Source organism: Mustela lutreola, chromosome 1, assembly GCF_030435805.1.
Source record: "Mustela lutreola isolate mMusLut2 chromosome 1, mMusLut2.pri, whole genome shotgun sequence".
Classification (NCBI taxonomy): Eukaryota; Metazoa; Chordata; class Mammalia; order Carnivora; family Mustelidae; genus Mustela; species Mustela lutreola.
The window spans coordinates 217,077,864-217,091,377 of NC_081290.1; positions in this window are offsets into that span (position 1 = coordinate 217,077,864).

Sequence of the window (13,514 nt, forward strand, 5' to 3'; positions counted from 1 at the left end):
AGAAAGTAAATTGCCTGAATGAAAATGACATTCTGTAATACTGTGTAATGACGCTTTCCAGCTTTCATAATAAGCATTCAGTGGTGGCAGGTTTGCAATTAGAGGAAGTATAGTTCTATCAAAATATGAGGGGCTCGGCAATCCAAGTGTGGCATTTGATACTTGTCTGGCTAAAATGAGGTGTGAGTTTATATCTTGCTAGAGAGGAAGCACTAACCCAGAGTTAATACTTGCAAAGATTTGGAAAAAGGAATATATATATAGTTATTTTAAATGTATTTTTATTATTGTAAAGACATGGTGTGTTTGTAGAAAACCTTTATTGTTTTAGAACATGGCATAGTGTTTAAAAGCTAGACAAATAAAGGTTGGACAAATGTACTTAAAATCCCTCTCATTATAGACTAATTGTGCACCTTTGGCAGTAATAATCAAGAATTGTCTCCAGGACTCTTAGAACACGTTTGTGTTATTTTCATCCTAATGAAAGAACTGATGATCACACTAGTCTTACTTGTGACAATATTAAATAAGCAATATTTAAGAAATATTCCTTTGAAGAATCAAAAGTGGTCTAATTCCAAACCTCTCAACTCTCTTGTAACTCTCATTTCATCTAATGTATAATTGGAAAATAAAGAAGTCTAAACTCTAAATTTAATACGCTGGGTTTGGAATTTTGGTTTTATTTTTTGGGGGGGGGCATTGGGGGATATTTCTAAATCTCACAATCGTGCCCACTGAAATATTTATACAATTTTATTTTTACTTTTTAAAAGATTTTATTTATTTATTTATTTAGTACAGAGAGAGACATCACAAGTAGGCAGAGCAGCAGGCAGAGAGAGAAGGGGAAGCAGGCTCCCTGCTGAGCAGAGAGCCCAATGCGGTGCTCGATCCCAGAACCCTGAGATCATGACCTGAGCCCAAGGCAGAGGCTTAACCCACTGAGCTACCCAGTCACCCCTATTTATACAATTTTAAGATATCAAAACTATATATATATTTTTCTGAATTGAAAACTAATAAAATATGTTCATTATTAAGTCTAAATGTTGAGTTTTTATACTTTATCACTGAGGATTTCAAGTTTACCTAAACGTTGCATTTGCCATAAATATTTACACCCACACAGTTTCTGTGGCTGAGAGGATTTTGTTTGCTGTATTCCCCTTTATCTGCGGTTTTTCTTTCTGTGGTTTTGGCTTCAGTTACATGCAGTCACCCGTGATCCGGAAGCAGAAGACCCTCTCTCTGACATATAGTCAGAAGGTCAATACGTAGTAGCAGCATAACACTATGTCAAAATGCCTGCACTGTTCACCCAACTTTGTTGCCTTGCGTAAGCGTTTTACCATCTCACATCGTCATGAGAAGAGGGGTAAGTACAGTACAATAAGATATTTTGAGAGAGGAAGACCACATTCACATAACTTTTATTGTATATTATTATATTGTCCTATTTTATTATCAATTGTTTTTAATCTCTTGCTGTGCCTGACTTATAAATGGAATTTTATCATAGGTATATATAGGAAAAAATAAAGTATATCTAAGGTTCGGTACTATCTGTGGTTTCAGGCACCCACTGAGGATCTTCAAATGTCTCCCTCGTGGACAAGGGGTATTATCTCCCTTTCTAGAAATCTGTGAAGTACACAAAATAAAGAATACTAATAGAATCCCTTACTCACGGGTTTGCCTGACATTTACATAGGTGGGATATGAGCAGCTTGCCAAAAGTTCTCAGAGCCACAGCTGTGTTCCAGCACCATCTGAAAACTCGTCGTGTGATTCCCCCACCCCATCAGAATAATACAGACCAGAGCCCAAGATTCATTCCAGGTTGTGTTTGTGCTTTGGCTGTGATATAATTGGATAATAGGATGAGTGAAGATGTTTCAGTATATATGATTGTTCACTTTTAGGTCCTAAGGTATGCCTCGCCAGGTAGACAAAGTTGGAAAGCCTTTTTGCATCATTTTGCAGAGTGAAAAGATACTTGCTTCAGGGTAAAAGATGTTATACCATCCATATTTACAAAAGTATGTTCTTGACATTAAAGTATTATTCATTATTTTCCCTAATCTCAAAGTCATTCATGGGTCAAATCAGATGCTACAGTGCTCTAATTTTAGAGTTTTTATAAGTGGTGCTTTGTTTGTAGGGGTGAAGCAGGTTACTTCACTCTGTGGTACTGCATTGTTCTCAATTCCTACCACATTGCAGTCTTCCAGTGATTTATTTTCAAAGAAACTGCTTTCCTCATTTCGTGTCTTGCCTCCTGTATTTTGCGAAGCTGTCATGCATTCTGTAATGGGCATTTCAATAGGTCAAGTTCAAATGCATTTAAAAGCAAGATTAGCAGTTATGTGCTTGCATTCCCTATGTGCAGTATTTGCTTTGTGTCACAATGGGGTCAGGAGTGCATGCTTTAATAGCATTAGTGTTGTAAAATTACCCAGCAGCAGCAGCCAGTGAGGGAAAACCACAAAAGATAATTGGGGAAAAAAATGTTTTGGGGGTACACAAATCAAGGAGACTTTGATGTAAATCTCAATCCTCAAGATTAAAAGTTCCTCTAAAATGCCTTCCTTTATTCATGTTGATTACCCTGCTGTCAGGAATGTGTTTGCCAGAGCTCAAAAATATGAAAATGTGTGACAGTGAAAGTTCTTCATCAGACTTTTTATTAGGCAATGAAATCTATAAGAAATCTTTTTTTTTAATTTTTTTTAAAGATTTTATTTATTTATCAGAGAGAGAGAGGGGGAGAGAGAGCAAGCACAGGCAGACAGAATGGCAGGCAGAGGCAGAGGGAGAAGCAGGCTCCCTGCTGAGCAAGGAGCCCGATGTGGGACTCCATCCCAGGATGCTGGGATCATGACCTGAGCCGAAGGCAGCTGCTTAACCAACTGAGCCACCCAGGCATCCCTATAAGAAATCTTTTTAAGTAGCTTGTATTACAGAGGTCCTGTTGCAGTTTGCTGATAAATGTCTCATCAACTGGGAGATGTAAGCAAACATCTAAAACTTGGTTTTGCATTTCACATGGAGACCCAAGGTACTGTGTAAAAAATACTTCTTTGACTTAGAGTGGCTGTTAATAGTGAGAGATTTCAAAGTCACCTTGCACACATTTTGACAAGGTGAGTTCTGAAATTAAATTTCCAGTATGTTCTGACAAAAGACTTTAGTGGGAGGTTTTGATTACCAAACAAATGCAGGCTTCAAGTTTTTAAAATAGCTGTCTGTTTGCTTTAGGTTTCTTTTAAGGTGGTGGTGAGAAGTAGTTAATTATTTATTTTTGAATCCCTCATGGGATACTTGCAAGGGAAAAAACATTTGGTCTCTCAAAGCAGACGGAAACAATATGTCTAGTAATGTGTTACAACTGTGGGGCTTCCTGAAGCTTGCCTTTTGGAGTTGTTGGCCCAACGCTTTAACCTTTCTGTCAGTAACCAGAAGTGTGCTCCAAAGTGTATCAGTGGGCAGACAACCCTGGGAACCACAGCTCCTAGCTGAAACTGTCCTATGTCCAAAGCTTTTCTTTTCCATCATTTAATATAGACTCCATTCTCCACCTGTTGCCTTGAAACCAGCTTTAACTCAGAACTTTTATCAGGACTCTCAAGCATGTATTTTTAATATTTTTTTTTTTTCTGTTGTTATCCCGGCCCAGCTATAGATCTTGGAACCCCTGGGACTTATAGTCTATTTGTTTGGGACTTTGGATTAACCTAGGCTCTGTTTCTGTCTCTTTTCCTTTCAACCCCTGAGCTAACATACTATCCTCAGTTCTGAGTTTCCTCTATCTTGGGCTTAGGGGAGTCACACAGGCATGGCTCGTGCCTGCCCAGCCACATCCCTCTGTGCCCATGGTCACAGCCACTGCCATTCACACACAGTATATTATAGAACCAGGTAACATTATGCGAAACTGAGAGAGTTCATTTCTATGTATAACTATCTATAACTAAGCGATGCTCTAGTTATAGCTGAGTCGTGGTTTTGTCTCATAGTTTTGTTCTGTAGGGATGGCACACACGCACCGAATTAGTGAATCCTAAAACCGTTGCTCGCATTTAGGATCTTGGGAGCCTCTGATCATAAAACTTTTATCAACCAATCAATACATAACCTTATGTGTATTTCTTATTTAATACACATTGTTGATTCATTAACATTGAACTCATGGCCAACAGCACTTGTAACTCATGCCTGAATGAAACTTGTCTAACACAGTGTGTTTTCTACAAGGCACACTGCAGAGCCATCTTGCACTTAGGAAGACTAGACGAGAATTCATGATGTTTGGGGACCATTTTAAACAGCAAAATCACAAACAAAAAGCATAAACATGCAAAAAATGTGGCACTAAATGAACCAAGAAAAGGACAGTAGTATGGGAGACGAAGCAAGAAGGCACAAAGATGCCATGTTTTACATCAGCTGAGAACATGGACCCCGAGTGACTCTAATTCTTCATTGTTCTGTGCAGGTCTGCAAATGACCAGTAAACTACAGCAAGTACTGATTTGGGGGTTCCCAAAAATTTAGCAAGTGGGTGACTGGTGCATAAGGAATCTATGAATAACAGTGTTAATGAGGTTAACAGTCCATGTCTACTTTTACTGGATATGGCCACTGGGAAGGAAGATTCTGTGCCTTTTTGTAGCTTTCATCTTTATCTTCCCACTTAATGATTTTGAGCTAACTTTTGGAGTATCTTTTCTATAGGTGAGAAAAATACTTCTCTATCTTGACCTGCTTCTCTTCTAATACTTTTCCTTTTTCCACCTCAAAAATAGGGAATATTAATTTGATTGGACAGAGTTTGGAATTTTTATTGGCTCACATTCATTAGTAGGCATGGTTATTGTGTATAAAAGATTGTGCATATATTTGTGGTCAGAAAAAGTTAACATCCAGACTTGTGGTTTCTACCCTTCTTAGAAAGACCTGCTTATAAGGCTAGTCATTTGTAGGCATCTGGGAACTTAGGTTTCAGGAATGTTCCCACCACCCTAGCTGGTAAGAGTGGCTCAATATGACTAAACATTTGCATAAGCAATAAGATTTACATTGATCACCTGCTTTTTGCTGGGAGTCAGGAATTTCGATAAGGGCTAGGCACAGGGTGTCTGTGCGATCAATCTCCAACAAAAATTTTGAATCTCTAATAAGCTTCCCTTGTAGACAACAGTTCACAAAGGCAACTAGCCGCTGGTTGCTGGAGGGATTCTGTGTATGTTGATGACTCCACTAGGAGGGACTCCTGGAAGCTTGTGCCTCCCTCCTTCTGACTTCACCCCACATGCCTTTTCCATTTATTGATTTTGCCTCTGTCCTTTTGCTGTAATCTTAGCTACGAATACAACTCTATGCCGAGTCCTCCTAGAGAGTCACCAAATCCATTTCATATTGGGCATCCTGACATAACTCGCATGCCTCTCACTACCTGGGCTCTTTCTGTTGCTCTGGGTGCGGGGGAGGCAAGTGAGTGCAGGACCTTACCCACACTCTCCGCTCTCTCTCCCCTTTTCTTTATTCCATGCATGTGGCTGACTCTTACAGCAGCCTGTCTGAAACTGCTGTCTTCTTTGCTGTGTGTCTTTTTTCTCTTCACTTTATTTTCTCCACCGACAGACTAATGGCAGTAAATGCCCTGGATCCAGAATCATCCTTTGTAACAGCTGAGGACTCCATTTGGAACTATGGCTTACGTCCTCTGGATCAGCCTCGCTTAATCAGAGAGCTCCATATCCGGGCTAGACACTGGCCTGGTTACTAACACTACTTTTTCTCTTCTTTGCATCTTGTTGACCTCAGGTACAATCCCTGATACTCCCAAAATAAAAGTACCTCACAAAACAGAAGTAGTTGTCAGAACGGGATTCAAATATTCTCTTGTTAACTATCATAAAGACACCACCCACGATGCTGATACTCATCTGTTTCTTTTTCCTACCCATCCTCTTCTCCAACCTGTCGGTTCCCATCTTTTCCTTTGTGGGCTCTGCTGTGAAGATTAGTTTTTCTAAGATACGCCTTTTTCTCTGTTCTCTTACCTGCATTCTCCAACCTCTTTTTATCAAATCTCGTAACTTACAGAACAACAGGCTTGACTCCATCAGCCATTTTTACTACACTTTCAAAAGGATCGGAGACCAGTTTCCTCACCATGCTTTGATTTATTTCATACAGAAGAATTACCGCACCTGAGATTGCATTTGTCTGGTCAACACATGACAAGGTGAGGCCCATTTGATTGCTTATCAGGTGTCACATTTTTAATGTTATACTTTGTCAAGATGGAGGGCAATGACTTGTTTCAATTGACTTTACAGATCAGTGTCTTTCTTGACCTACAGAATTCCAGAACTTACCATACAATGAAATGGTTTGTCTCCTTTTGAGACAAACTCCCTAAAATTTAGCATCATACTGCTGAAGTTAAAATCCTGCTTAAGGTTAGCCTGGTTATCTTGGATAATTTTTTTTTCATTAACTTTTCTCGGCTTTAGTTTTCTTATCTAAAAAATGACAGCTCCATGAATGAATACACACGAAGTATTTAGGGGCACAGAGAAAGAGAAAGTGCTCAATACTGTCAATGATGATAATTTTATTACACAGAGAAAGATGATTATGGAAGTCTGGAAGCAGGGTGCTAGAGCAGACAGGTATGAATTTAATTTAAAGCCTAGTTCTGCAATTCTGGGGCAGGTCTCTGTTCCTTGGTTTCTACCTTATTAAAATTAAGATAATATATCCACTTTCAGAATTTATATGAAAAGTAGCAATTACATAATAATAGTGCTTAGAATTATGTCTAGCATATAAATAGACTAAAAGGTAACTATGATAAGTGTTATGGAAGAAATTAGGCCAGCCTGAAGAAATCCAGGATTAGACCATGGATAATTCTTCACTTTTTCTGTATAATGATCTCATTTATGAAAGTGTGTTTTAAGATATTGCTCTGAGGTGATAATATTTCCATTACAATTTCATAGTTATTTGTCTGTTTGCCTGACACCTCCAGTAATGTGAGTAGTTTCTAATGCTCCTCTACATTTTAGCCAATGAATTAATAAATTGGGACAGAAGCTGTATTTACATGTGAGATAGTAGCCATGGGAAAAGGACAGACGTGAGAAACTTCAAAAAGAAAGGAATTAAGAGGACTTGGTTTCATAAGTAACAAAGAAAAAAATCAAAATTAATATTCAAGTTTTGAAGTCTGATTCTACCTTTTCCCTAACTGGTCAAATAATTAATGTGTAAGTGCTTTAAAAAAAATCTTTGATCATATAAATGATTAACTGATTCTTTTTGGTTTTTATTTATAATATTTTTCTCTTTCTTGAGGACTATTTTAGGATTATTTGTATGCATAGAAGTACCTCTGGCAATACCCAATGTTTCCTATCTGTATGCTCCTCAGTTATAACAACACAGTGAGAACTAGATTGAATTTAGCAAGAAGTTACTGAGAACCTATTGAGAATCAGATATTTTGCTAGGAACCAGAATATAAAAATGATTAAGGTCCTAAGACTGTGCACTTTGTTAAAGAAATGAACAATTACTGGTTATATTACTAGTTATTTATAAGCAGTCATCATTTCATGATTTTTCCATGCATGTATATATTGAGAATATTTTTCATTATAAAAATTCATTATCCATAGCTCTTGGCCTCTTTGTTTGCTTTATTTAATATCAATGGCTACAGTCAAAATTCTTTGATGCATCAGCTAAGGAACCATCTCAGTGAGAAGTTTCAGAGAATGCTCACTCAGTGACCTGTAGTCATCTGGGGAACAGGAGAGCAGGGGTTTCTTTTGCTTTGTTAAAGAAGCTCTATTATTATCAAAGGAAACAAACCGAAAATTCTGATGTACTCTTTTCTATCTTGTATTTGAACTTTGATTCAAGCATATCAGTCACTGGAATAACCAGAAAGATTAGCTTAAATGTCATTACTTCCTGGAGATTCTCTTAATGCTACCAACAGATACACACACAAGTGCACCCAACACACAATCCCATACATGTGCCACGTAGCTCCACCAACATATATTTGAAAATCCATGAACTTTGGAATCAGATTTTGAATCCCAGCCCCACATTAGCAATATGGCCTCAGGCATGCCTCTTAATCTTTTGATAGTCTAGCTTCCATATCTTTCAATGAAGATAATACTAAACTTACAGAATTTTTGTAACAGTGGGAGGAGCTCAAATAAATAATATGCCCAGATCTTCACATGACATATGATAAAGTCTTCTATAAATATTAAGACCACCAAGTCTTTCAACTTCTATAATACTTCTCCAATGACCTGAGATCAAATCTGCTGTAGCTTTATAGTCTGTGCATGTCAGTATATCTTATATTTCTTCCTGGCCTACAGACACTCTAAGGGCAGCAAATCTGTCTCGTCATTTCTGTATGCCCACAAATCCAAGCCTGAGGATGCTTAATTCCAGCCCATGACTTTATTGATTGCTTCCTACAAAGAATTATTCTGAACTGACTATTTTTATAAATTATTCCAGTATTGTCTATCATGAATGGCCTTTTCATCGTGATTTATCATGTTCTGGAAGCCCTAATGGGGGTGCTTACCATCTGCTCTAAGAACACTGTCTTCTAGAGCCATTAGCAGATTTATCATGTCACCACACTTTCATTTCCTGCCGAGCATCTTTCCAGGAGCACTTTTCTCTTTTCGGGGTCACTCTTTCCACCGGCTTCTCCATTTTCCTTTATTAGGAGCATTACCCAGTTTAATGCAAGCTTGATCTTTTGCAGAACTATCAGCAGCCCTAGGTGTCTGCAAGTCCTTTATATGCTGAGGTGGGGCTGCTGCGATTTTCTATGTACTCATTGTGTTCATTCTGTTTTTAGTTTTCTCTGTTCGCAGAAATCTAACTTTTGTTGATTTCATTTTTGTTCTTCCGTGTAATATTCATCACGTGCTTACTAGACCAGGCATTGAGAATATGCCTGGAAATCAACGCCAGCCTTGTCTTCATTGAGTTCTTGCTTTAAGGGAAAAAATAAATTAAACTGTATGTACACAAATAGTTATGCAATGAAAAGCTGTGGTAAATGCTGTGAAAGGAAAATAAAATACGAGAGGAAGATCTGTTTTGTGAAAGTGGCATTTGAGATCTAAAGTATGAGTAGGAATTTGGGGCAAGAGGGGAGTGCTATTTGGGATGCTAGGATGACAGAAAGAATCACACATTTAATGGGCTAGAAACCAAGCAAAAGCAAACAAACCACCATGTGGTGGGAACACTGTGCGGGTAAGAAGCAGAATGGAATGAGATAGGCCTAGAAAGACAGGCAAGTCCCCAACAAGGACACCTTTGTTGAGAGGACCTGGGAAATAACCAGAGAGGAATATTTGCTTTCTAAAGTATTAGAAGCACACTTAAAAACAGCCACTTCGCGTGTTATAGGGATTAGAAAAAGGCAAGTGTGGAAGGTAGAAACCAGCCAAGAGGTTATTGCAGTAGTTTGAGCAAGAGACGATGATGGTTGAGACCAGACCAGGAGAGAACATGTTCTTCCACAGAGGGCAGATGAAACAAAGGGACACCTTCCACATGCAAGGTATATTGAAAGTAGAACCAAGATGGAGAGTAAAGGGAGATGAGATATTAGAAAGGACTTCAGTGGCTTGGGTATAGGAGCCGTTTATTCTTGTGTGGCAGTTTGGGGGAGGAACTAATTTTTAGAAAGGTATTAAGTTCATTTTTATTTTTTATTTATTTTTTAAGACGACTTATTTATTTGATAGAGGAGGAAGAGAGAGCATGAGCAGCGGGGAGGGGGAGCAGCAGACTCCCCTTTGAGCAGGAAACCCAATGTGGGGCTGGATTTCAGGACCCTGAGATCATGACCTGAGCTGAAGGCAGACACTTCACCCACTGAGCCACCCACTGAGCCCCGAAAGAACTTGTGTAAGTTTTAATTCCTGAAAGATATTTAAGTAAATTTTAAAAATAAGCAGTTGGATGTATCCATCTGGAAATCTGAAAAAAAAAAAAAAAAACTTGGACTAGAGATATAAGCTTGAGAATCATCAATAATTGTGGAAATTTGGGAAAAGAAAATTCATGAAGAAAGTAGAATGGGAAGAGAAGAGGATTGTAGGGCTGCTGTGTTGTGTTGGACAGATTGCTCCTTCAGGACTGATGCTCCTTCAGGACTGATAAACTCATTTCCCCAGCTCTTGGCACTGTTGGCTACAGACTGTGCATAACTGAGTCCCTCGCCAGGAACTAGAAGGGGGTCTCTTGCCCAAATATCCACCTCCTCCTCAGGACAGCTCATATACAACGAACAGACAGGGTGGAAAAACAGAAGTGAAAAGACCCTTGCCTTGATGTGGGACAGTTCTAAAGGACTGTCTTAGCTTCGTATAGCTCTAGGATCACCTGATACATCAGGAAACCACATAAAGACATCTGGTGTCAGAAGTCTTAAGAAGCAGGCTCTGAAAAAAAAAAAAAAAAAAAAAAGAAGCAGGCTCTGAAATAGGATCTTGCTGTGGGAAAACCTACCAGTTAATTGGCAATGAAATCTTTATCACTTTGGAGACTCTATCATCTTTGAAGAGTGGGTAACTCCTGGCTTGTTGTAGTGAGAAGTTGTTTCAGACTTCACATGAATTCACCTCTAACTCAAGCATAATTTAGGGTTTTGAGAAATTCAAGGCAAATGGCTCTTGTTAACTGCTATGATACACTGAAAAAGAGACAAAGAAAGCCTAGGAGTAATTATTTTAAGGTGGATGGTGAACGCCAGTGAACCTACAATGTAAGCTGATATGTGAAAGCCAGAGAGCCTGTTTGGCAGAATCTAAAGGGGATTTCAGTCCCTGCCACCAGAGGACGGAAACACCAGATAATCAGTCTCAGACTTAATATCGGAAACTGAATTGTTACAAAGTTTGAATTTTTAACCTTCTCAATTCTGATACCTAAAGATCAGGATTCTGGTTGGAACTGAGTGGAATCCTGAGTCAAGTTGGAGACATTTGTGTTGATGCACTGAGAAATCTTTCTTAATAAATTTATTTATTTATTTTAGAGAGAGAGAGAGCATGAGTAGGAGGGGCAGAAGGAGAGGGAGAGAATCTCAAGCAGATACTGCCATGAGTGAGGAGCTGGATGTGGGACTCGATCCCATGACCCTGAAGATCATGACCTGAGCTGAAACCAAGAGTTGGATGTTCAACCAACTGTGCCACCGAGGCACCAAAATGAACTTAAAAGTCTTGAACCCTCAGCTTCCCCTTTACCCTCTGGGCTGCAAAAGTGGCCCACTCATCCCCTTAAAGGCTAGTCCTCTTCTCTTACTTGAAAATGATACCAACTTTGTTTTGCAAACAACACACTCCTCTTCCAGTACCTACAACTCTCCTCATGGACATCGGATGAATAATTAGGGACAAGCAACAGTATGAAACTGCTTGCAGACACACTAAGTCAGTTAAAAGAGGAAAAAGTATATATACCAACAATGTATAGATTTAGCTGATACAAACCCAGGAAGATCTGGAAGAATATATATGAGCCTGGATCCTAAGGAAGCTGGTCAAGATAGGAAAAATTTACCGAAAGGAGAGCATCTCCCATGATACAGAATTTAAAATCTTTGAAAGAATCCCAGAAAACACTGCTAACATGATGTGAGGATCACTCTTGGATATTTGAGGAAAAGATGGCCCCCCTTAAAGGAAAGTGAAATGTCAGAACTCCATGGCTGATGGTGGAGGAAAGATCAAAGGGTAGAGCAGGATAGATAGAGTGAACAGGACTGGAAAAACCACCTGCTGACTGTCTCATGGTAAGCCTTCAAGAAAGGTCTAATATCCAAAGTGATTAGGAAGTTCTAAGAAGGGCACCAGTAGTTTTGAGAAGCTCCCTGGTGTCTGTGCTCTGTAAGTCAGAACTAAGTGTAGAACATGTAGCTTTAGAACAGACTCCGGCGGGGATCCTAGGATACCCACACTGTACAGCAGAGGAGATGTGGCAGGGAGCACATGACCATGGGATCCAAAGGCTCCCTCTCATACGGCACTGCCCCAAAGCTGCCAGCTTGTCCATTAGAAGCTGTGGCCTTAGACTGGCTCTGAATTGGGAGGACCTGGTCTCCTCACCATGTGCAATAGCTCTTGCTCTGTCGACTTAGCTATGATGAACTCCTGTACCAGAATTCCCGCTTTGTTTCTAAAATGAGCCGCAAGGAATATTCTCTCCTAGAGCTGGAAGAAACATTTTGTCCCATTCACACATCTTCAGTTATTCGGTCAAGCACTAATCCAGGTGCTGCCACAAAGGGAATTTGTAGGTATCGTCCAAGACCCCACCCAGCCGGTCAAAAGGGAGATTATTCTGAGTGGGCCTGGCTGAAACAGTTGGAAGCCCTTTCAACAGGGCTTGGCCTTTCCTGAATGAAGAAACTCCTACCTGTGAAGACGTTTCAGCTCATGTTCTTGGGATTCCAGTTTGCTTGTTATCCTCTCTCCTGAGTTGCTTGCCCTAAGGACTTCAGATTTATTTAATAATTACCCATATTGTATAAGCTAATTCCTTATCATAAATTTTTATACATTTATATATATAATTTCTATATAATATATAATAATACATTTATATACATTTCCATTTTAATAATACATATTATTTTGTAATACATATATAGTACACATATGTATATTTTATATATATATATACTATTCATATCCATTCTAGCTGCAGAGCTCCTTGTAGAGCTGGTGAGGCTTCCATTGGATTCCATTTTCTCTTACTTCCATACCTGCTTCTGTTACTCTCTCAGCAGTGTGAGTCTTACAAGTACTTCCTAACACATCTCCTGCATATAAGCTTCTGCCTTGGTCTATTTCTCAGAGAAGCCCATCTAAGAAATTTTCAGTATGCCTAGATAGAGAGCTGAGCACATAAGAGATGCTGAGAAGAAGTGAGTTCTATTCCAGAAACCATAAGGAAAAAGTTTAAAAAGAGATCAAGCAAGGATCAAGTAGAATGAGTACCATAATGTCATCAGATTTGGCACTTTTCAGACCATTGGTAATCTTGATCAAAAGGGTTACAGTGGAGAGGTAGGAACAGAAGACAGATTGGACTGGGTTGAATAGTAAGTAGGAGGCAAAGGCATAGAGATCACACATTTTTATTTTTATTTTTTATATTGTTTATATTTCTGTTTTTTTCAAATTCAATTAGCCAACATATAGTAGTACATCATTTGTTTCAGATGTAGTGCTCAATGATTCATCAGTTGCATATAACACCCAGTGGTCATCACATATTTTTAAAGAGTTCTGTTAAACAGCTTGAGACAAGAAATAGGGCAAAAGCTAGGGGGAAATGTGATGTCAAAGGTTTTGTTTTTAAGGTGAGCATATATAAATGCTAAAGTGTCAAGGGTCCTATTGAGTGGGAAGAGTTGAAGACACAAGAAA